We start from the raw sequence: 25,482 nt of genomic DNA on the forward strand, positions 1-25,482 counted from the left end.
GTAGTGATAAGTACACAATGTGTTATATGCATACATTGTGAAATTATTACCACAATAAGGTTGATTAACACATGCTTCACCTCACAGAGTTACCATTTTGAGTGTGTGTATACTGAGGGCAGTTAAGATTTATTTTTTTATCCAATTTCTCAAGTTTTCATTATTGTTAAATAGAATCATCATATACAGTAGATGCCCCTAAAATATCCATCAAATAAAGTTTGTACACTTTTTGCAACACCACCAATTTCCCCTTTAAGGCCCTAGAAACATTCAACCACCCTGTTTCTATGAATTTGATTTTTTTTTTTTTTTTTACTGTAACACTCATCTTGCCTGGATCTTAGTTCCTTGATCAAGGGTCAGACTGACCCAGTTAGTGAAACATGGAATTCTAATCACTGGCCTGTCAGGCAATTTCTGAATTAACCTTTAGATTCTACATATATGTGACATCATATAGTACTTGTTTTCCTCTGTATTAATATTTCATGTAGCACATGACCCTCATATTTCCTCCATGTTATAGTAAACATAAAGACAGGATGCATACAGTTCAAGACCGGAATAACTTTCAGGTACCCTGCCTACAACTTTTCCATTTCCCAAATTGAATCTTTTTAAAATTTGACTGAATATCTCTATTCAAAGTCGCTTTTCTTTTATACTAGTTTTAGATATTTTTGTTTGGAAATTATAGCCCTTTATGTTTTATATACTGATGAATTTGAGGCCAATTATGAATTCCTTGACTGTTTGGTTAATTTATTTTTAGTACTAACTTCAGTAGTGCATAAACTATAAGATCTACAATAGTATATAAAAAGGCTACAGGCTCAAATATCACTGAGTAAATGCACAATAAATCTTAGTGTAATTGAAAATAATGCTTGAATTAAAAAATGAAAAAAGTTACTACAATGGAAAAGACAGAAAACTTTTTCACATATGCAAAGTGCTATATGTATGTATATATACATATATATATATATATACGTATATATATGGAAACATAATGAAGCATGACATGTGTGGGAGAAACAAAATTTGGATTTTATACACATATCACTTTAAGAATTTGAGAAATTATTCTTCTCATTTATCCTAGTTTTAATTTTAATAAATCAACAATTAATATATGTACATGAATGCATATATGTGCACAAATACTTAATACAAATAATTAAAGTCATTTATTTTTCAATTTTTCCAGGACCTGTTTCACATCTTCATTCCTTAGGCTGTAAATCAGAGGGTTTAACATGGGAATCACAAGGGTGTAAAACAATGAGGTCATTTTGTCTTCATCTAGAGAGTATGAAGAACTCAGCATGAAATACATAAAGAGCAGAGTTCCCTGGAAAATTGCCACAGCAGTTAGGTGGGATATACAGGTGGAGAAAGCTTTGAACCTCTCTTCAGCAGAGTAGATCTTCAAGACTGATAAGATGATATAAAAATAAGAGACAAGGACTCCTGAAAATGAAGTTTAATTCAATAAAGCCAAAAACCATGAATATCACTAACTCAATGACCTGTGTGTCTGAGCAAGATATCAACAGGAGAGGAGGAACATTGCAAAAAATGTGGTTAATCTCATTTGACCCACAGAAGCATAAATGGAATGCTAATGTTGTGTTTATCAAAGCATCTATCATTCCTGCCAGGTAAACCCCAGCCATGAGCAGAGAATACACCCTGCTGGACATGCTGACTGCATAGAGCAAGGGGTTGCTGACAGCCTTGTACCGGTCATAGGCCATCAGTGCCAGCAGGAGACATTCAGAATCTACAAAGGTATAGAGAACCAAGAAATTCAGAGTACAGCCATAGGAAGGGATTGATATGATCTTGGCAAATAGGTCCACCAGCATCTTAGGCTGATGGCTGTGGAATAGAAGAGGTCACAGAAGCAGAGGTGGCTGAGGATAAAGTACATGGGTGTGTGCAGCTGGAGATCCATCCTAATCAAGATTATCATTCTAGGGTTTGCTGGAAGATTAATGAGATAAACAGGTAAAAATATTATAAATAGGATCACTTTGTTCTCAGTGTTATCAGCAATTCCCAAGAAAATGAATTTAGTCAAGGAGGAGCAATTCTCTCTTTCCATTCTTCTTAGATCTTGTGTGAACTTTTGAGAATGCTGTCAAGAAAATCACACATGCATGTTTAATGCTTCTGCACATCTAAAAAAAATAATAAGGCAGATCATTTTTTTTCCTTTATTGTCTTTTTATACTTAGAAAATAATCCAGTCTTGTACCTACTCTTTAAAGAGGCATAGCTGTCTATTATGCAATAATAAAAGGCATATGAGGAAGAACTTTGACAATGTTTCAAGACAATCTAGATGCCATTCACAAGGTTTGCTACTTTCTACAAACTCTTCTCTGAGCCTTACTTTTCTGATATCAGAGAATAGAGCTGGATGATTTTACCTTTCTTCAATCTTTATTTTTTTATTTTTGTAATTGTATTTTATTTTTAAAATTTACAATATTGTATTGGTTTTGCCAAATATCGAAATGAATCCACCACAGGTATACATGTGTTCCCCATCCTGAACCCTCCTCCCTTCTCCCTCACCATACCATCCCTCTGGATCATCCCAGTGCACCAGCCTCAAGCATCCAGTATTGTGCATCGAACCTAGACTGGCGGCTCATATCATACATGATATTATACAAGTTTCAATGCCATTCTCCCAAATCTTCCCATCCTCTCCCTCTCCAACAGAGTCCATAAGACTGTTCTATACATCAGTGTCTCTTTTTCTGTCTTGTATACAGGGTTATTGTTATCATCTTTCTAAATTCCATATATATGTGTTAGTATACTGTATTGGTGTTTTTTTTCTGGCTTACTTGACTCTGTATAATAGGCTCCAGTTTCATCCACCTCATTAGAACTGATTCAAATGTATTCTTTTTTAATGGCTGAGTAATACTCCACCGTGTATATGTACCATAGCTTTCTTATCCATTCATCTGATGATGGACATCTAGGTTGCTTCCACATCCTGGCTATTAGAAACAGTGCTTCGATGAACATTGGGGTACACGTGTCTCTTTCCCTTCTGGTTTCCTCAGTGTGTATGCCTAGCAGTGGGATTGCAAGATCATAAGGCAGTTCTATTTCCAGTTTTTTAAGGAATCTCCACACTGTTCTCCATAGTGGCTGTACTAGTTTGCATTTCCACCAACAGTGTAAGAGGGTTCCCTTTTCTCCACACCTCTCCAGCATTTATTGCTTGTAGACTTTTGGATCGCAGCCATTCTGACTTGTGTGAAATGATACCTCATAGTGGTTTTGATTTGCATTTCTCTGATAATGAGTGATGTTGAGCATCTTTTCATGTGTTTGTTAGCCATCTGTATGTCTTCTTTGGAGAAATGTCTATTTAGTTCTTTGGCAAATTTTTTGATTGGATCATTCAATTTTCTGGAATTGAGTTGTAGGAGTTGCTTGTATATTTTTGAGATTAGTTCTTTGTCAGTTGCTTCATTTGCTATTATTTTCTCCCATTCTGAAGGCTGCCTTTTCACCTTGCTAATAGTTTCCTTTGTTGTGCAGAAGCTTTTAAGGTTAATTAGGTCCCATTTGTTTATTTTTGCTTTTATTTCCAATATTCTGGGAGATGGGTCATAGAGGATCCTGCTGTGATGTATGTCGGAGAGTGTTTTGCCTATGTTCTCCTCTAGGAGTTTTATATTTTCTGGTCTTACATTGAGATCTTTAATCCATTTTGAGTTATTTTTGTGTATGGTGTTAGAAAGTGTTCTAGTTTCATTCTTTTACAAGTGGTTGACGAGTTTTCCCAGTACCACTTGTTAAAGAGATTGTCTTTAATCCATTGTATATTCTTGCCTCTTTTGTCAAAGGTAAGGTGTCCATATGTGTGTGGATTTATCTCTGGGCTTTCTATTTTGTTCCATTGATCTATATTTCTGTCTTTGTGCCAGTACCATACTGTCTTGATGACAGTGGCTTTGTAGTACAGCCTGAAGTCAGGTAGGTTGATTCCTCCAGTTCCATTCTTCTTTCTCAAGATTGCTTTGGCTATTCGAGGTTTTTTGTATTTCCATACAAATTGTGAAATTATTTGTTCTAGCTCTGTGAAGAATACCGTTGGTAGCTTGATAGGGATTGCATTGAATCTATAAATTGCTTTGGGTAGTATACTCATTTTTACTATATTCATTCTTCCAATCCATGAACATGGTATATTTCTCCATTTATTAATGTCCTCTTTGATTTTTTTCACCAGTGTTTTATAGTTTTCAATATATATAGGTCTTTAGTTTCTTTAGGTAGATATATTCCTAAGTATTTTATTCTTTCCATTGCAATGGTGAATGGAATTGTTTCCTTAATTTCTCTTTCTGTTTTCTCATTATTGGTGTATAGGAATGCAAGGGATTTCTTTGTGTTGATTTTATATCCTGCAACTTTACTATAATCACTGATTAGTTCTAGTAATTTTCTGGTGGAGTCTTTAGGGTTTTCTATGTAGAGGAACATGTCATCTGCAAATAGTGAGAGTTTTATTTCTTCTTTTCCAATTTGGATTCCTTTTATTTCTTTTTCTGCTCTGATTACTGTGGCCAAAACTTCCAAAACTATGTTGAATAGTAATGGTGAAAGTGGGCACCCTTGTTTTGTTCCTGACTTTAGAGGAAATGCTTTCAATTTTTCACCATTGAGGATAATGTTTGCTGTGGGTTTGTCATATATAGCTTTTATTATGTTGAGGTATGTTTCTTCTATTCCTGCTTTCTGGAGAGTTTTTATCATAAATGGATGTTGAATTTTGTCAAAGGCTTTCTCTGCATCTATTGAGATAATTATATGGTTTTTATTTTTCAATTTGTTAATGTGGTGTATTACATTGATTGATTTGTGGATATTGAAGAATCCTTGCATCCCTGGGATAAAGCCCACTTGGTCATGGTGTATGATCTTTTTAATGTGTTGTTGGATTCTGATTGCTAGAATTTTGTTAAGGATTTTTGCATCTATGTTCATCAGTGATATTGGCCTGTAGTTTTCTTTTTTTCTGGGATTTTTGTCAGGTTTTGGTATTAGGGTGATGGTGGCCTCATAGAATGAGTTTGGAAGTTAACCTTCCTCTGCAATTTTCTGGAAGAGTTTGAGTAGGATAGGTGTTAGCTCTTCTCTAAGTTTTTGGTAGAATTCAGCTGTGAAGCCGTCTGGACCTGGGCTTTTGTTTGCTGGTAGAGTTTTGATTACAGTTTCAATTTCCGTGCTTGTGATGTGTCTGTTAAGATTTTCTATTTCTTCCTGGTCCAGTTATGGAAAGTTGCACTTTTCTAAGAATTTGTCCATTTTTTTCCACGTTGTCTATTTTATTGAAATATAATTGTTGATAGTAGTCTCTTATGATCCTTTGTATTTCTGTGTTGTCTGTTGAGATCTCCCCATTTTCATTTCTAATTTTATTGATTTGATTTTTCTCCCTTTGTTTCTTGATGAGTCTGGCTAATGGTTTGTCAATTTTATTTAGCCTTTCAAAGAACCAGCTTTTGGCTTTGTTGATTTTTGCTATGGTCTCTTTTGTTTCTTTTGCATTTATTTCTGCCCTAATTTTAAAGATTTCTTTCCTTCTACTAACACTGATGTTCTTCATTTCTTCCTTTTCTAGTTGCTTTAGGTGTAGCGTTAGGTTATTTATTTGACTTTTTTCTTGTTTCTTGAGATGTGCCTGTATTGCTATGAACTTTCCCCTTAGGACTGCTTTTACAGTGTCCCACAGGTTTTGGGTTGTTTTGTTTTCATTTTCATTCGTTTCTATGCAAATTTTGGTTTCTTTTTTGATTTCTTGTGTGATTTTTTGGTTATTCAGCAGCATGTTGTTCAGCCTCCATATGTTGGGATTTTTAATAGTTTTTCTCCTGTAATTGAGATCTAATCTTACTGCATTGTGGTCAGAAAAGATGCTTGGAATGATTTCTATTTTTTTGAATTTACCAAGGCTAGCTTTATGGCCCAGGATGTGATCTATCCTGGAGAAGGTTCCATGTGCGCTTGAGAAAAAGGTGAAATTCATTGTTTTGGAATGAAATGTCCTATAGATATCAATTAGGTCTAACTGGTCTATTGTATCATTTAAAGTTTGTGTTTCCTTGTTAATTTTCTGTTTAGTTGATCTATCCATAGGTGTGAGTGGGGTATTAAAGTCTCCCACTATTATTGTGTTATTGTTAATTTCTCCTTTCATACTTGTTAGCATTTGTCTTACATATTGCTGTGCTCCTGTGTTGGGTGCCTATATATTTATAATTGTTATATCTTCTTCTTGGATTGATCCTTTGATCATTTGGTAGTGACCATCTTTGTCTCTTTTCACAGCCTTTGTTTTAAAGTCTATTTTATCTGATATGAGTATTGCTACTCCTGCTTTCTTTTGGTCCCTATTTGCATGGAAAATCTTTTTCCAGCCTTTCACTTTCAGTCTGTATGTGTCCCCTGTTTTGAGGTGGGTCTCTTGTAGACAACATATGTAGGGGTCTTGTTTTTGTATCCATTCAGCCAGTTTTTGTCTTTTGGTTGGGGCATTCAACCCATTTACGTTTAAGGTAATTACTGATAAGTATGATCCTGTTGCCATTTACTTTATTGTTTTGGGTTCGAGTTTATACACCGTTCTTGTGTTTCCTGTCTAGAGAATATCCTTTAGTATTTGTTGGAGAGCTGGTTTGGTGGTGCTGAATTCTCTCAGCTTTTGCTTTTCTATAAAGCTTTTGACTTCTCCTTCATATTTGAATGAGATCCTTGCTGGGTACAATAATCTGGGCTGTAGGTTATTTTCTTTCATCACTTTAAGTATGTCTTGCCATTCCCTCCTGGCTTTAAGACTTCTATTGAAAGATCAGCTGTTATCCTTATGGGAATTCCCTTGTGTGTTGTTTGTTGTTTTTCCCTTAACTCCGTGAACATCTCTGAGCGGTCCAGTTGTGGAGTGTATATAAGGAAGAGATTACTGGATAGCCCACTTTCTCCTCTATTGATTCTACCTAATCTCATTCAGGTCACCGCTAACTCCCTCCTCCCTCTTATTTTCTCCTGTAATGCTGTGAACCTCTCTGGGTGACCCTCAAAGTGGAGAAACTTTTCATCTTTAATGTAGATGTTTTAACAATGGTGCTGCATAGAAGGAGAAGTTTTGAAACTACTGTAAAAGTAAGACTGATAACTGGAAGCAAGAGGCTTAAGTCCAAACCCTGACTCCAGGGAACTCCTGATTCCAGGGAACATTAATTGACAGGAGCTCATCAAACACCTCCATACCTACACTGAAACCAAGCACCACACAAGGGCCAGCAAGTTCCAGGGCAAGACATACCAATCAAATTCTCCAGCAACAAAGGAACACAGCCCTGAGCTCCAAGATACAGGCTGCCCAAAGTCACCTCAAAACCATAGACATCTCATAACTCATTACTGGACACTTCATTGCACTCCAGAGAGAAGAAATACAGCTCCACCCACCAGAACACCGACACAAGCTTCCCTAACCAAGAAACCTTGACAAGCCACCTGTACAAACCCACACAGAGTGAGGAAATGCCACAATAAAGAGAACTCCACAAACTGCCAGAATACAGAAAGGACACCCAAAACTCAGCAATTTAAACAAGATGAAGAGACAGAGGAATACCCAGCAGATAAAGGAACGGGATAAATGCCCAGCGAACCAAACAAAAGAGGAAGAGATAGGCAATCTACCTGATAAAGAATTCCAAATAATGATAGTGAAATTGATCCAAAATCTTGAAACTAAAATGGAATCACAGATAAATAGCCTGGAGACAAGGATTGAGAAGATGCAAGAAAGGTTTAACAAGGACCTAGAAGAAATAAAAAAGAGTCAAAATACAATGAATAATGCAATAAATGAAATTAAAAACACTCTGGAGGCAACAAATAGTAGAATAATAGAGGCAGAAGATAGGATTAGTGAAATAGAAGATAGAATGGTAGAAATAAATGAATCAGAGAGGAAAAAAGAAAAACGAATTAAAAGAAATGAGGACAATCTCAGAGACCTCCAGGACAATATTAAATGCTACAACATTCGAATCATAGGGATCCCAGAAGAAGAAGACAAAAAGAAAAACCATGAGAAAATACTTGAGGATATAATAGTTGAAAACTTCCCTAAAATGGGGAAGGAAATAATCACTCAAGTCCAAGAAACCCAGAGAGTCCCAAACAGGATAAACCCAAGACAAAACACCCAAGACACATATTAATCAAATTAGCAAACATCTTCAATCTTTAAAACCACATGGAAGAGACACCAGATTCTAGCGAGACCAGATTCTAACTTAGGACTGAGCTTTCCCTTTGTTTAAAAATATTCACTTGAATACAAAAAAAAAATATACTATTTTTTGTCTCTCTAAAAAAACATAGTTGGTTTAAGAATGTTTTTCTTAGTTCCAGAAACAGTGAGTACATCACTGACTAGCAATGATAAGAATATTTATGTTACTGGTTTTAGCTGAACTTTTGTTTAGCATTTGGTAAAAAGCCTCTTAATGAAAGTGAAAATGGAGAGTGAAAAAGTTGGCCTAAAGCTCAACATTCAGAAAATGAAGATCATGGCATCTGGTTCCATCACTTCATGGGAAATAGATGGGGAAACAGTGGAAACAGTGTCAGACTTTATTTTTTAGGTCTCCAAAATCACTGCAGATGGTGACTGCAGCCATAAAATTAAAAGACGCTTACTCCTTGGAAGGAAAGTTGTGATCAACTTAGATAGCATATTCAAAAGCAGAGACTTTTTTTTGCCAACAAAGGTCCGTCTAGTCAAGGCTATGGTTTTTCCTGTAGTCATGCATGGATATGAGAGTTGGACTGTGAAGAAGGCCGAGTGTCGAAGAATTGATGCTTTTGAACTGTGGTGTTGGAGAAGACTCTTGAGAGTCCCTTGGACTGCAAGGAGATCCAACCAGTCCATTCTGAAGGAGATCAGCCCTGGGATTTCTTTGAAAGGAATCATGCTAAAGCTAAAACTCCAGTACTTTGGCCACCTCATGTGAAGAGTTGACTCACTGGAAAAGACTCTGATGTTGGGAGGGATTGGGGGCAGGAGGAGAAGGGGACGACAGAGGATGAGATGGCTGGATGGCATCACTGACTCGATGGACGTGAGTCTGAGTGAACTCCGGGATTTGGTGATGGACAGGGAGGCCTGGCGTGCTGAGGTTCATGGAGTTGCAAAGAATCGGACATGACTGAGCGACTGAACTGAACTGAACTGAACTGAGGCATGAAATAAGTTATTACTGACCTGCTTTCTACAAATTTGCTATCGCTTTCCCGTAATGCTCATCACCTCTTTGTGGAGAGGTTATTGTCTAGGATGACTCTTTTGACCAGTGGAACAAAAGAGCTAAAAGGAAGTGAAAACAGAAGACTGTACCACATATATTGGCATCACTTTAGATTTTAAATGACTTTCAATTTAATTGAATGTAAATTATATGAGGGACAATAAATGTTTCTAAAATGCAAAGACCTTGCTCTTTCTGTTGTATTTATGTGTATGCCTGTGTATATATATTAATGTAAATGAAAGCAATGGACTTTTTCTTTAGACCTAAGTAAATACAGTACATGGTTTACATGGAGGTGAATTTGTACCTGTTTTTCCTTTTATTTTAGTATCTATGCTATAAAACAAAACACACCTTAAATTTTTTTGTTTCTATAAAACAATTTTTGTTTCTATAAAACACAACACACCTTAAATTCATGTACAGTGGCTTAGCGAAAAAAAGGAGCAAAGACTTTTATGTGAGCCAACAGAAAAATAAAATTACATTATGAATGTTAACAAGTTCAGAGAGATTCTTCCAATTTTGTGAAGAAAATATTATTTCTGCCATTAAATGCATATTTTAGTGAGTAAGTAGGCATAAAGTCCTTCATTCACAAACTTATTTTTTCCCAAATTTAAATATTTTCTCTTATTTTTCTTAAGTTAGGATCTGGAAACATACGTGGAAAGAGCAGGTCTTGGGTAGCTGAACAGTAATGAGCATTTGGTCTTTTATTTCACTGGGTATACTGGGACTTAAATTCCGGTGCTATGACCCTTAGGCTTTAGTGTTATTCAAACACTTCATTAATTATATTTATTCTTCTGTATATTCCCCTGGAAGAAGAAGACATGGCCAGATAGCATCACTGACTCAATGAACATTACTTTGAGCTAACTCTGGGAGATAGTGGAGGACAGAGGAGCCTGGTGTGCTGCCATTCCTGAGATTTCAAAGAGTCATAAAGACTTTGAAACAGGACAACCACCACAACATTCCCCTGTGAACTCAGAAACAATTTAGCAGAAGCTGAATTTGTGTGCTTCATTATTGTGTTTGTATGGTGTGTGTCAGTTACAGTGAAACTATTTCTTCCTTCTCTAGTCAAAGAGGAAATTTAGTGAAATTCTAAGAGATCTCTCTTCATCAAACTCTTTTTGATTGTTCATTGTGTTGTTTAAATATTCTCCTTCACTACCTCATGTCAGAATATTACACTTTGGTCATATTTTCTTTTATCTTGAAATATAATCCTATGTCATAAAAATCATCCTTCTTATCTATACAATTCTTTGATTTTTAGTGTACTTTCAAGTATGTTCAGTCATTACTGCTATCTACTTCCAGAATATCTTCATCAGCCCAAGAAGAAATCTACACCTACTACCTCTCACTCTCCTTTCCTCCCTCTCAAGCCCTAGCAACTGCTAATCTACTTTCTGATTCTATGTGGTTTCCTATTATTGGCCTTGCATATAAAAAGAAACATGCAGTGTGTGTGTGTGTGTGGGGGGGGTGTATTTCCTGTCAGGCTTCTTTTCCTTGGTAAAATATTTTTCAAGTTTAATCCATGCTGTTACATGTGCTAAAATTTTGTTTCATTACATGGCTGAATAGCATTTCATGTTATGGATATTATACACTTTTGGTGATCCATTTTTCAGAAGGATGAACACTGGCTTGTTTCTACCATTTAGTTGATATGAATAATGACACTACAAACATCCTGTCAATCCCTTTCAAGACAGCCCTCATTGCCAAATATCAGTTTTTCCCCACTCTCCAACCACACATCATCCAAGGACATTTTACCGATTTTTTTTTACTTCATCACATTGTCTAAATAGTGCACTCTTTTCTGCATTATGTTTATTTATTTATTTATTTTTTACTACATTAAAGACCACAGGTATAGAATCAATGGTTGCTCTGTATTTCCTAAACTTCATGGTAATAGGATTTGTAAAGGCAGTGATTTCTAAATATTTATTGTTATGCATTTTTCACTGTCAAATGAAGAACAGAGAACAATGAAAAGGATAAAAATATGTTGGGAGCTGCGTTAGGCATTACTGACAAAATGGAGGCACGGCCCCAACTCCCTCTCCTTGTCCTGCAGGCATGGACCCAGGATGAAGGAGTTAGGCCTTGTGATTCTGACTTGTTTTTTTCCTCTCCTCAGCTGAGTTGACTGAAAATAATATTAAGGCGCTTATTGTTCTTGAGAGGAGCATGAGAAGGTACAAAGCCTTCTGCAGCTGTGCTCAGAGAATAATTCATAAAGTTAATCATTGACATTCGTTCCAGGACCTTTACAAAAGAGTGTTCCAAGATGAGCACATAGGCCACAGCTTGAAGCCATGGGAGGGATTGCTATCTGAAACCTATTTGTGAGGGAAATGTTTATGACAAAGGAGCTTGCTGAATTTAGGGCTTAGGAATAATTAAAATAATTAGAAGCTAAAGATTTAAGGAATGTTGTAATGTTAGCATATTTTGCTATAGCTTATAGAGATTAGGAATTTTAGAGATATTAGTGGTTATAAGCCTTTTTAGAGAAAGTGAGCTCAGGATACTAGGGGCAAACAAGATTTAGAAAGATAAGAAGTAAATTGAGGAATGTGGTATGCAGCCCAGACATTAGCATGAGTTACAGTGTATTCACAAGGACACATAAGAAGTAGATAAGAGTACTGCTGAGTCAGGAACTCCTTTTGAGGGGCAACAATGATTTATGGAGACAACAAATCTGAGTCAGAGGGAACTGAAAATGTCAAACCTCTGACCTAATGCTTTTTAAAAGTATAAAAGAGAATTTTATGCTTGAAATAAATATGCAGTCCAAGAAAACTGAGAGGCTGCATTGTTACTCGCCAACACCACCCATCCCTTCAGGTTGATTCCCTGGCTGCTGGAGCTGGACTCCGGCAAAAACATACTGGCTTTGGGAATTTTTCTATGTATAAAAATCATATGAGTGAAGATGTCTCATTTTAAAAATTATGCATGGTGAATATTTTTTCTAAGTCAACAGAGTTCTATTACTTTTCTTAAAATAACTTGTTTACTATTATTTATATTAGTTATATACAAAATTGGAAAATATCTTGGAAGTTACACTTTTATGTCCTCCCAAACAAATATCAATGGAATTCTCCATACTCTTAAAACAGGGTTTACCATCTTGGTACCTGGTGTGATTGGGCTGCTTCCTAAGGTCACAGAAAGTAAAATAATGCCTTATGTAGATGGTTTTTTGTGGAACTCAAAGAGACAAAGAAAAATGTTTAACCAGGGCTGAACATGAGGAAATAAGAAAGGAAATTATCTTAGATGATATGACACAGTGTTGACAGCTGATAATGGCAGAACAATAATGTACTTTACCAAGGTTCTTCCCATTGCTCTTTGTAACCTACTTTTCAACTTTTCTTTTTTCTCTGATTTATTCAGATATAACTGTCAAATAACATTCACATTCATTAGATATACAAAGGGATGGTTTGATATATATATATATAGATTGTGAAATGATTACCACACTAAAATTGGTTAACACATTCATTACTTCACATAGCTACCATTGTAGTGTGTGTATAGTGAGAACATTTAAGATCTACTTTTGTAACCTATTCCAAGTTTATAATATGTTATGGTTAACTACAGTCACCATGTATATTAGATCCCCAGAACTTATTCATCAAATGTAATAACAGAAAGTTTGCACACTTTGAGCATCATCACCCATTTCTCCCACCTTCCAACTCCTAGCGACCAATAATCTTTCTGTTTCTATGAGTTCATTCTGCCTTTTTAGATTCCACATATACATGAGATCATACAGTACTAGTTTTTCTCTGACTGACATATTTAACTTAGATTAAATATGACTTCTTTACTGCTAAAGACGGGGGATTCTCTACTTCAAGACCTGTTCAATTGTCACATTCTCTGACTGCTATCTTTTCTTCACCCACAGAGCCCCAGGCTCCAGACCAGAGCAGCACTGGGAAGAGCCCGCAGGTGTTCCAGGACCATCCATATGAGACTGAATATCTTTACCCAAAGATGCTTTTACTTTACACTAGTTTTAGATACTTTGCTTTTGGATTTAAAGCACTCAATTTTTTATTCCATGATGATTTTAAGTCTAATTATGATTTACTTGACTGTTTAGTTCATTATTGTCTAATACTAGCACCATCTTAAATTCATTAATATAGAATATAAAAAGAAATACTATAAAATATAAAGATCCTAAATGCTGGAAGATTGATCAATACATGCATAATGTCTTAATGAAATTGAAATATTGTTTGAATAGAAAATTACTCCAGAATTAGCACAATTAGAAATGTCAAAAGCTCTTTCAAAACTAGCAAGTACCATATAGAAACTCTGGCCACATAATAAGCATAATATGTGAGGGGAACTGAAATATCTCTTAAGAGCAGGGTTTAATTCAAATAATTGTTCATTTAGGAATATGAAAAAAAAAGTTATGTTTCTCATGTGTCATGACATATAATTTTAATTAAGCAATTACTATATGTGTGCAGTAATATGTACAATATATAATAAAAATATTAAACATAGTTTATTTTTCAATTTTTCTAGGGTCTCTTTTATATTTTTGTTTCACAAACTATAAATCAGAGGGTTTAACATGGGAATAACAAAGGTGGAAAACAATGAGGTCATTTTGTCTTGATCTGGAGAGTAGGAAGAAGTTGGTTGGAAATTCATAAAGAGTAGAGTTCCCTGGAAAATGTCCACCACATTTAGGTAGAAAGTACAGATGGAGAAAGCTTTGAACCTCCCCAAGGCAGAGTGGATTTTCAAGACTGAAAGGATGATATAACAGTAAGACTCCTGAAATTGTACTCAGTTCAATGAAACCGAAAACAATAAACAACAGCAACTCATTGACCTGGATATAAGAGCAGGAAAGGAGGAAAAGTGGAGGTAAATCACAGAAAAAATGGTTAATCACATTTGACCCACAGGAATATAAGTGGAATACTAATGTTGTGTGAATCAAAGCATCTACCATTCCCACCAGGTAAACCCCGGCCATGAGCAGGGAGCACATCCCGCTGGACATGCTAACTGCATAGAGCAAGGGATTGCTGATGGCCTTGTATTGATCATAGGCCGTAACTGCCAGCAAGACACTCAGAATCTTCAAAGATACAGAAGACCAAGAATTGCAGAGTACAGCCACAGAAAGAGATAGATTTTTTCTTGGCAAATAGGTCCACCAGCATCTTGGGCCCAATGGCTGTGGAATAGCAGAGGTCACAGAAAGAGGTAGCTGTGGAAAAAGTACGTGGGTGTGTGCAGCTGGAGATCTATCTACCTCCAGAACATTTTCATCAGTTCAGTAAGAAGCCCACACCTATTAGCTCTCATTCCCTGTCCCTGCTGACCCCAGGAAGCAACCACTAATTTTTATTCTGAATCTGAGCAGTTTCTTATTCTTTGTCTTGCATTTAAAGAGAATCATGCAATATGTGCTGTATTTTTTTCTTTTCTCAGGTTTCTTTTCTTCAGTGAAGTATTATCAAGGCTCATCCATGTTGTGTATGTGTCAGAATCAGAATTCTGTCTCATTGAAGGGCACAATAATATTTCATTTTGTGGATACTACACACTTTATTGACTCATTTTTCTATTGGATAAATGTTGGGTTGTTTCTGCTCTTTATCTGTCATGAAAAATGATGCTATGTTATTCTTGCCAATGCAATCTTTCAAGGCAGCCATCATCACTAAACATTATCTTAGTCCTATCTTCCAACCACATACAAAAGGATATTTCATTGATTTTATGTCTCACTCACATTCTCCAAACCAAGCACTTTTTAAATGATCTATGTTACTTTGCTCTTGTAAGAATCTCTGCTAAATTTAAGGCCTCATAAATTACAGCAATAATTATTTTGTATTTTATAAACTTCATGGCACAAGTATTTGTAAAGGTAGTACTTTCTAAACGTTTTCCTTAAGCATTTATGACTACAGGGTAGAAAATAATGTGCTGTGCTCAGTTGCTCAATAATGTCCAACTCTTTGCAACCCCCTGGACTGTAATCACCCAGGCTCCTCTGTCCATGGAATTTTCCCAGTAAGAATACTGAAATTAGGTTGCCATTTCCTCCTCCAGTTGATCTTCCCAACTCAGGGATGGAACCTGTGTTGGGTTCCATCTCCTGCATTGGCTGGCAGATTTTTTTACCACTGAGCCACCTGAGAAAATTACATAAAAAAACAGCAATATATCAGCTTTGAATAATTGTCTACAGATATACCTCAATTGTACCAAAAACTCTTAATGACCTGGATAACCATGGTGGTGTGGTAAAAAATTTACAGCCAGATATCCTAGAGTGTGAAGTCAAGTGGGCCTTGACAGTACTACTATGAACAAAGCTAATGGGGTTGATGGAATTCCAGCTGAGTTATTTGAAATCTTAAAATGATGCTGTTAAAATGCTTCACTCAATATGCCAGGAAACTTGGAAAACTCGCAAGTGGTCACAAGACTGGAAAAGATCAGATTTCATTCCAACCTAAAAGAAGGGCAATGGCAAAGAATGCACAGACTACCATGCAATTGTGCTCATTACACATGCTTGAAAGGAAATGCTCAAAATCCAACAGACATGAATTGAGAAATCCCAGATATACAAGCTCCATTTAGAAAGGGCAGAACAATGAACAAAGCTAGTGGAGGTGATGGAATTCCAGTTGAGCTATTTCAAATCCTGAAAGATGATGCTGTGAAAGTGCTGCACTCAATATGCCAGCAAATTTGGAAAACTCAGCAGTGGCCACAGGACTGGAAAAGGGCAGTTTTCATTCCAATCCCAAAGAAAGGCAATGCCAAAGAATGCTCAAATTACGACACAATTGCACTCATCTCACACGCTAGTAAAGTAATGCTCAAAATTCTCCAAGCCAGGCTTCAGCAATATGTGAAGCATGAACTTCCTGATGTTCAAGCTGGTTTTAGAAAAGGCAGAGGAACCAGAGATCAAATTGCCAGCATGCACTGGATCAAGGAAAAAGCAAGAGAGTTCCAGAAAAAACATCTATTTCTGCTTTATTGACTATGCCAAAGTCTTGGACTGTGTGGATCACAATTAACCGTGGAAAATTCTTCAAGAGATGGGAATACCAGTGCTCTGGTATTCTGACCTGCCTCTTGAGAAAGCTGTATACAGGTCAGGAAGCAACAGTTAGAACTGGACATGGAATGACAGACTGGTTCCAAATAGGAAAAGGAGTATGTCAAGGCTGTATATTGCCACCCTGTTTATTTAACTTCTATGAAGAGTAGATCATGAGAAACGCTGGACTGGAAGAAACACAAGCTGGAATCAAGATTGCTGGGAGAAATATCAATAACCTCAGATATGCAGATGACACCACCCTTATGGCAGAAAGTGAAGAGGAACTCAAAAGCCTCTTGATGAAAGTGAAAGTGAAGAGTGAAAAAGTTGGCTTAAAGCTCAACATTCAGAAAACGAAGATCATGGCATCCGGTCGCATCACTTCATGGGAAATAGGTGGGGAAACAGTATCAGCCTTTATTTTTTGGGACTCCAAAATCACTGCAGATGGTGACTGCAGCCATGAAATTAAAAGATGCTTACTCCTTGGAAGGAAAGTTATGAGCAAACTAGATAGCATATTCAAAATCGGAGACATTACTTTGCCAACAAAGGTCCGTCTAGTCAAGGCTATGTTTTTTCCAGTAGTCATGTATGGATGTGAGAGTTGGACTGTGAAGAAAGCTGAGCGCTGAAGAATTGATGCTTTTGAACTATGGTGTTGGAGAAGACTCTTGAGAGTCCCTTGAACTGCAAGGACATCCAACCAGTCTATTCTAAAGGAGGTCAGTCCCGTATGTTCTTTGGAAGGAATGATGCTAAAGCTGAAACTCCAGTACTTTGGCCGCCTCATGAGGTAAATTGACTCATTGGAAAAGACTCTGATGCTGGGAGGGATTGGGGGTAGGAGGAGAAGGGGATGACAGAGGATGAGATGGCTGGATGGCATCACTGATGCGATGGACATGATTTTGTGTGTACTCCGTAAGTTGATGATACAGGGATACCTGACATGTTGCAATTCACGGGGTAGCAAAGAGTCGGACATGACTGAACTCAACTGACTGAGGAACCAGAGATCAAATTGCTAATATTAGTTGGATCATAGAAAAATCAAGAAAATTCCGAAAAATATCTACTTCTGCTTCATTGACTATGAAAAAGCCTTTGACGGCATGGATCACAATGAGCTGTGGAAAATTCTTAAAGAGCTGCAAATACCAGACCACATTACCTGCCTCCTCATAAATCTGTAAGCAGTCAAGAAACATCAGTCAGAATCGTACTTACATAAAAGTTGTACATTGCCACCATGTTTACTTAATTTGTATATGCAGAGTACATCGTGGAAAATTCCAGATTGGATGAATCCCAAGCTGGAATCAAGATTTCCTTAAGAAATATCAACAACCTCAGATATGCAGATGATATCACCCTAATGGCAGAAATGGAGAGGAAGTAAAGAGTCTCTTTAGTGAAAGAGTGAAAGAGACTCTTTCAGTCTCTTTCACTGAAGGTGAAAGAATAGAGTGAAACTGCTGGCTTAAATGCAACATTCAAAACACAAAGATTACAACATCTAGTCCCATTACTTCATAGCAAATAGATGGGGAAAAAGTGGAAGTAGTGATAGATATTTTCTTGGTCTCCAACATCACTATGGACATTGAAATTAAAAGGCACTTGTCACTTTTCAGTTTCATGCATTGGAGAAGGAAATGGCAACCCACTCCAGTGTTCTTGCCTGGAGAATTCCAGGGACGGAGAGGCCTGGTAGGCTGCAGTCCATGGGGTCGCACAGAGTTGGACACGACTGAAGCGACTTAGCAGCAGCAGCTCATTGGATGGAAAGCTATGACAAACCTAGAGAGTGTATTAAAAAGCAGAGGTATCACTTTGCTGACAAAGATCCAAATGGCTAAATCTTTTCCCAGTAGTTATGTAAGGTTAGGACCATAAAGAGAGTAGGACCATAAAGAAGGCTGAGGGCTGAAAAATAGATGCTTTCAAATTGTGGTTCTGGAGAAGACTCTTGAGAGTCCCTTCGATAGCAAAAGGATCAAACCAGTCAATCCTGAAAAAAAAGTAACCCTGGATATTCTCTGGAAAGACTGATGTTGATGCTGAATCTCCAATTCTTTGGCCATCTGCTGTGAAGAGCCAACTCACTGGAAAAGACCTTGATGCTGGGAAAGATTGAGGGTAGGAGGAGAAGGGGGTGACAGTATATGAGACTGTTGGATGGCATCACTGACTCATTGGACATGAGTTTGAGCAAACTCAGGAAGATAATGGAGGATAGGAGAGCCTGGCATGCTACAGCTCTTGGGGTCACAAAGAGTCCAATGAGACTTAACACCTGAACAACAATAACAATATCTATATCTATCCCAAAAGTGAGGAAAATGTTTGAAATCCATGCATCTATATATCTGACAAAGAACTTGTATACAAACTTTATGAAAATCTATCATCAATAATAAAATTCAAATTAATAAAATCTGCACAAAGGATTGAATATATACTCTCACCAAGAAGATATATAAATAGAAAGGTCATGTATAGCTCTTTGCTCAGCATATTTACTTATTAGGGACATGACAATAAAGTAACAATGGGTTAAAATTAAAAATACTGATCATGCCTAATTTTCTTTTTTATCTGAATTTTCATTAGTATTTAACATGAACACAGATTATATTCTTATTTGTTTGGGTTACATTTCTATTTATTTTTTTGGTTGTTTGTTTCCTGCTTTTTCTTGTCTTTTTTTTTTTTTCTATACACCTAAGAAATTCATCAAGCTAAATTTCATATCATTAGTATATTTTTAATTTGGGAAAAATGATTCATAGGAACAATTGTTGATACCCTTTTAATGTCATTGCAATTCTTGGTGATATCAACCCAATATTAAATATTAAATATATTAATGTGGAAATATTGTTGAGAAAACCTCAAGCCACATAACTAATTGCTAATAATTTTTGACTGGTTAAAAACAAACAAACAAAAAAAGTGGATGCTTTTTTTTTTTTCACAAAAGAATGTCAGCACCATTATTTACCTCTCTGGCACATATTTGTTATATGTAGAATTGCCCTTGATCATGCAATTCTAGTTCTTATTTTTTTTTTCTTTTTATTTTAATTGGAGGCTAATTACTTTACAATATTGTGGTGTTTTTTGCCATACATTGACATGAATCACCCATGGGTGTACATGTGTACCCCATCCTGACCCTCCCACCCACCTCCCTCCCCATCCCACTTCTCAGGGTCATCCCAGTGCACCAACCCTGAGCAACCTGCTTCATGCATCGAACGTGCACTGGCAATCTATTTCACATATGTTAATATACATGTTTCAATGCTATTCTCTCAAATCACCCCATCCTCTGTTCTCCCAAAGAGTCCAACAGTCTGTTCTTTACATCTGTGTCTCTTTTGCTGTCTCACATATAGGGTCATCGTTACCATATTTCTAAATTATATATATATATATATATATATATATATACACATACATATTTCTATATACATATGCATTAATATACTGTATTGGTGTTTTTCTTTTTGACTTATGTCGCTCTGTATAATAGGGTCCAGTTTCATCCACCTCATTAGAACCTCATTAGAATTCTTTTTAATAGCTGAGTAATATTCCACTGTGTATATGTACCACCAATTTCTTATCCATTCGTCTGCCGATGGACATCTAGGTTGCTTCCATGTCCTGGCTATCGTAAACAGTGCTGCAATGACTACTGGGGTCATCATTGAAAGAGAACACCTGTCTCTTTCAGTTCTCCTTTCCTCCGTGTGTATGCCCAGCAGTGGGATTGCTGGGTCGTGTGACAGTTCTATTTCCGGTTTTTTAAGGAGTCTCCATACTGTTCTCCATAATGGCTGTACTAGTTTGCATTCCCACTAACAGTGTAAGAGGGCTCCTTTTTCTCTGCACCCTCTCCAGCATTGTTTTTAGACTTTTTGATAGCAGCCATTTTGACCTGGAATGAGATGGTTCCTCATTGTGCTTTTGATTTGCATTTCTCTGATAATGAGTGATGTTGAGCATCTTTTCATGTTTTGTTAGCCATTTGTACATCTTCTTTGGAGAAATGTCTGTTTAGTTCTTTGGCCCATTTTTTTGATTCGGTGGCTTATTTTTCTGGAATTGAGCTTCAGGAGCTGCTTGTATATTTTTGAGATTAATTCTTTGTCAGTTTTTTCGTTTGCTATCATTTTCTCCCATTCTGAAGGCTGTCTTTTCACCTTGCTTATAGTTTCCTTCGTTGTGCAAAAACTTTTAAGTTTAATTATTTCTATGCAAATTAATTTTCCCTTAGGTACTCCTTGATCTTCTGGGCTTCAAAAATCGCTTGAGGTGCATTTTATTCAACTAGAACCAATCAATCCTAAGGAAATGAACCCTGAATATTAATTGGAAGGACTGGTGCTGAAGCTGAGGCTCGAATAACAGGTTCACATAGAAGTCTTATTAGTGCAGATTTCTTATTTTGCAAAATCCCAAAATAAAAGTTATTATACATTCTTTCACTTTTTTTTAGTTTAGTTATTGATTCCTAAATAATAATAATAATAATAATTTCTATAATGTTATTCAACCTTGCAAATTCCGGAAGAGGCAAAATCAGTCAGTCAATTTCACTGTTGACCTTCCATTTAATGGGTTTAATGTTTTTCTTTTTTACATCAAACAAGTAGATCTAATAAAAATGGCCCGATTTTAGATAAAATTTGTCCTTAAATACTATAATAAATTTATATCATATAGATGAAACTCAGTAATTCATCACAATCTATTGACACTCTATTTTGCTTAAAATTTCATATACTTAGGACAAAGTTTTTCTACTGTATTTCTACTCATGAGCAGCAATTCCAAAAGAGTTTGTGTAAATTGATAAAATACGTTAGAGATAGACTTGTCAAACTTTTGTCAAAGAAAATAATTTTCTGTAAGTTTTGATCCACCATGAGCTCTTTTCCTAAAATGCCATAATGTCTAACCAAGGCCTCCCTGAGTAACAGAGGCATTTCTTAGAGTTTACTTCTATCTAAAATATCTTCACATAAGGAAATTTCATAGGGCAGTTTGAAAACCTGAAGCTTCAGTGGCTTTTAGCTTTATAATTTTAATAGGAAATTAAGAATGTCTTTCAGTCTTGTAAGGTTTTTCAAATATATGACCATATCCACATTTTCTCAATAAATGGATTCACCTCTAGCCTTCAAGAAACAAAAACAAAATAGTCAAATATCAAGAACTTATAGCTCTTCTTACATATACATATATATATATATATATATATATACACACACATACATATTCAGTCATGTCCTCCTCTTTACAACCCATGAACTGTAGTCTGCCAGAATCCTTGTCCAGGGAATTTTCCAGGTAAGAATACTGGATTGGGTTGCCATTTCCTTCTCCAGGGGATCTTCCAACCCAGGGATTGAACTTGAATCTCTTGCATTAGCAGGTAGACTCTTGGCCACTGTACTGCCAAGTATAATTAATATGCATGTCTTCATACAGCCATTATTTTAGTATCTGCACCATGTGACGAACCTTCCCCTAAATCTGTTGTGTATACAATGCATATACTGCAATATACATGTATATTTATACTATCCCTCTGCTAATTTTTTACTGAGATAAAAATAACACTCAAAAATGTTATTTAGTATTTTAATTTTTTATGTGTTTGTTTATTTTCCTTTTGTGACCCAGACAACATGGAGTGTTTTGGATAACAGTATGGAATGCTCAGTCCTTCAGAAAAGAATGCTCACAAATAGGATGAAAAGAAATAACACATTAAGTAGATGACTGTTCATCACAAAAAGACAGACATCAAAACAGGGATTAAAAGAGGAAACAAGGAAAGGAAATTATCATGGAGGAAGTGATGAAATTCATAGTTCATAAATATTAAAAAATACTAAGGTGATGGCATCCGGCCCCGTTACTGCATGGCAAGTAGAATGGGAAAATGTGGAAGCAGTGACAGATTTCCTCTTTTGGGGCTCCAAAATCACTGTGGATTATAACTGCAGCCATGATATCAGAAGACAATTGCTTCTTAGCAGGAAAGCATTGACAAACATAGTGTGTTGAAAAGCAGAGACATTACTCTGCCAATAAAGGTCCATATAGTCAAGGATATGGTCTTCACAGTGGTCACATATGGTCGTGGGAGCTGGACTGTAAAGACAGAAGAGTGACAAAGAATTGAAGCCCTGGAACTGTGATGCTGGAGAAGACTCCTGAAAGTCCCTTGGACAGCAAGGAGACCAAACCTGTCAATCTTAAGTGAAATTAATCCTGAATATTCACTAGAAGGACTGAGGCTGAAGTTGAAACTCCAATATTTTGGTCACCTGATGTGAACAGATGACTCATTTGGAAAGTTCCTGATGCTGGTAAAGATTGAGAGCAGAAGGAAAAGAGAGTAACAGAGGTTGATGATGGCTGGATGGCATCAGAGATTGGTGATGGCTGGATGGCATCGCCAATGCAATGATGTTAACTTGTGAAAATTCTGGGAGATAGTGAGAGACAGGGAGGCCTGGTGTGCTACAGACCATGAGGTTGAAAAGAGACACAACTGAGTGACTGAACAACAACCACAATGACAGCATGATGATGTACAATACTAATGTCCTGTCCATTGGTCCTTATAACTGTCTTTCCTTCCTTTTCTTCAAGCTTTATTCAGTTAAAATCGACAATTAGCACATATAAGGTATTCAAAATGTAGATATGATATATGAATATATTGTGAAATGGTCACCACGGTATGCTTAGTAAAGGATTCATTAATTCATACAGTTAGTATTTAGAATGTGTGTGTCATGAGGACCATTAATATCTAGTCTCCTGGCAAATTTCAAGTTTATAATGTAGAATTATTACCTAGAGTCATCATATACATTAGATCCCCAGAAGTTATTCACTGAATAATAGAAAGCTTGGCCATTATTACTCATTTCGCCCACTTTCGAGACTCTGGAAAAAACCACCAGTCTACTCTCTAATTCTATGAATTTGAAATATTAAGATTCAACATATATGTGAAGCTATACAGTACTTATCTTTATCTATTTTAGTCAGCATAATGAATTTATGGTTCTTCCATATGTTATAAATAAAACTTCTTGAATTCTAAAAGACAGTCTTGTCCCTCTCAAGACACATCTAATTGTCACATCTTCTGCCCAATATCATTTTATCTCCCAAGTAGAATAATTACTAGATCTAAGACTGAATATATCTATCTAAGGATACACTGGTTTCAGATTTTATTTTGGATTTAAAATCCTCATTTTTTATTTCATAATGAATTTGAGATTTCTTATAAGCTATATAGCTGTTTAATCAATTAATGCTTCTTATTAGCATTAGCTTATATTCATTAGTATAGAAAGTACAGTGTATACCATAAAACATAAAGAAACTCAAAGATTTCTCTGGAACTACAATGATTCTTAATGTAGCTGAAATACTATTTATTTATTTATTTTTAAAGGAAACTAAACAATTTTATGTAATCACATTGCCGTGATCCTATACAGTAAAATGGAAATTCAAAGGACATGATTTTTCTGAATGCAGGAGACTCTGGTTTCATTCCTGGGTCCAGAAGATTCCCTGGAGAAGGGACAGGCTACCCACTCCAGTACTCTGGCCCAGAGAATGCCATGGACTGTATAGTCCATGAGGTCACAAAGAGTCAGGCACCACTGAGCCACTTTCACTTTCACATGCGGATATTATTAAAAAAAAAAAATGTGGTAACAGATCTAGAACCTTTGGCAAGCTAACGAATGAGTAATATAAATATGAATAATCAACTTTGTCCTTCATGGTGATTACCGTCTGGTATTTGCTTTGAGAGCAGTTGAACTCCTCATTGTTAAAGAGAAATAATCCTTTCCTCTCTGAAACATTTGTGAACCATTCAGTTGGGTGTGGTGAATAAAATACTTAAGGATCTAATACATAAAAATGCAATAGGCAAAGCACATTATTTTTTCGCTCCCTTTCTCAAAGGATGGAATATTTTGTATTTGCCCTGATTTTGTGTCTTGACTTCATGTACCATTTTATAGTGACATTTTTAGCTGAAATACAATGGGACTAAAAATATTGATATAATACTAATAAATCATGTTGGTATGTGTGGTTGTCACATAGGATTCACAGGAGATTTAAATTTACAGTTGTCAACGTAAAGGATTCATGCTATTTAGCTTCTTCATGAATCTATACCACGAAGGAAGAGCATTTCGCAACATATTTCACTGAGGGAACTACAAGGATGATAGGCATAATACTATGTGTCAACTCATGGATTTCTAAGCATTGCTCACAATACAGATCTGATTTTCAACATCAGGGTTCTTTCAGTGTCCTTGAACAGCATTTGTTTTTCTGTTCAGTTCAGTTCAGTTGCTCGGTCGTGTCCAACTCTTTGTGATCCCCATTGAACCGCAGCACGCCAGGCCTCCCTGTCCATCACCAACTCCCAGAGTTTACCCAAACTCGTGACCATTAGGTCACTGGTGCCATCTAACCATCTCATCTGCTGTCGTCCCCTTCTCCTCCTGTCTTCAATCTTTCCCAACATGAGGGCCTTTTCAAATGAGTCAGCTCTCCAAAAACTGGAGTTTCAGTTTCAACATCAGTCCTTCTGATGAACACCCAGAACGGATTTCCTTTAGGATGGACTGGTTGGATTTCCTTGCAGTCCAAGGGACTCTCAAGAGTCTTCTCCAACACCACAGTTCAAAAGCATCCATTCTTCTGCGCTCAGCTTTCTTTATTGTTCACCTATATATTCGTCTGCTTTAAGTCTATCAAGTTTGTCCAAATCAATGAACATCTCAGTAATATTCCAGGCGAAGTTCAAGGGAAGCTGTGATGCTCCACTGCCGGGAGCCGGCATATTGCATATTGAGTGCATATTGCATATTGCATATTGAG

The 25,482-nt window shown here is 36.4% G+C and overlaps 2 pseudogenes; both read right to left on the reverse strand.

The window, feature by feature from the left end:
* Positions 1 to 1,189: 1,189 nt before the first annotated feature.
* Positions 1,190 to 2,113, reverse strand: LOC104992163 (annotated as a pseudogene).
* Positions 2,114 to 13,958: 11,845 nt separating this feature from the next.
* Positions 13,959 to 17,781, reverse strand: LOC104992170 (annotated as a pseudogene).
* Positions 17,782 to 25,482: the final 7,701 nt, after the last annotated feature.

This window comes from Bison bison, unplaced genomic scaffold (assembly GCF_000754665.1).
Source record: "Bison bison bison isolate TAMUID 2011002044 unplaced genomic scaffold, Bison_UMD1.0 scf7180017848321, whole genome shotgun sequence".
Classification (NCBI taxonomy): Eukaryota; Metazoa; Chordata; class Mammalia; order Artiodactyla; family Bovidae; genus Bison; species Bison bison.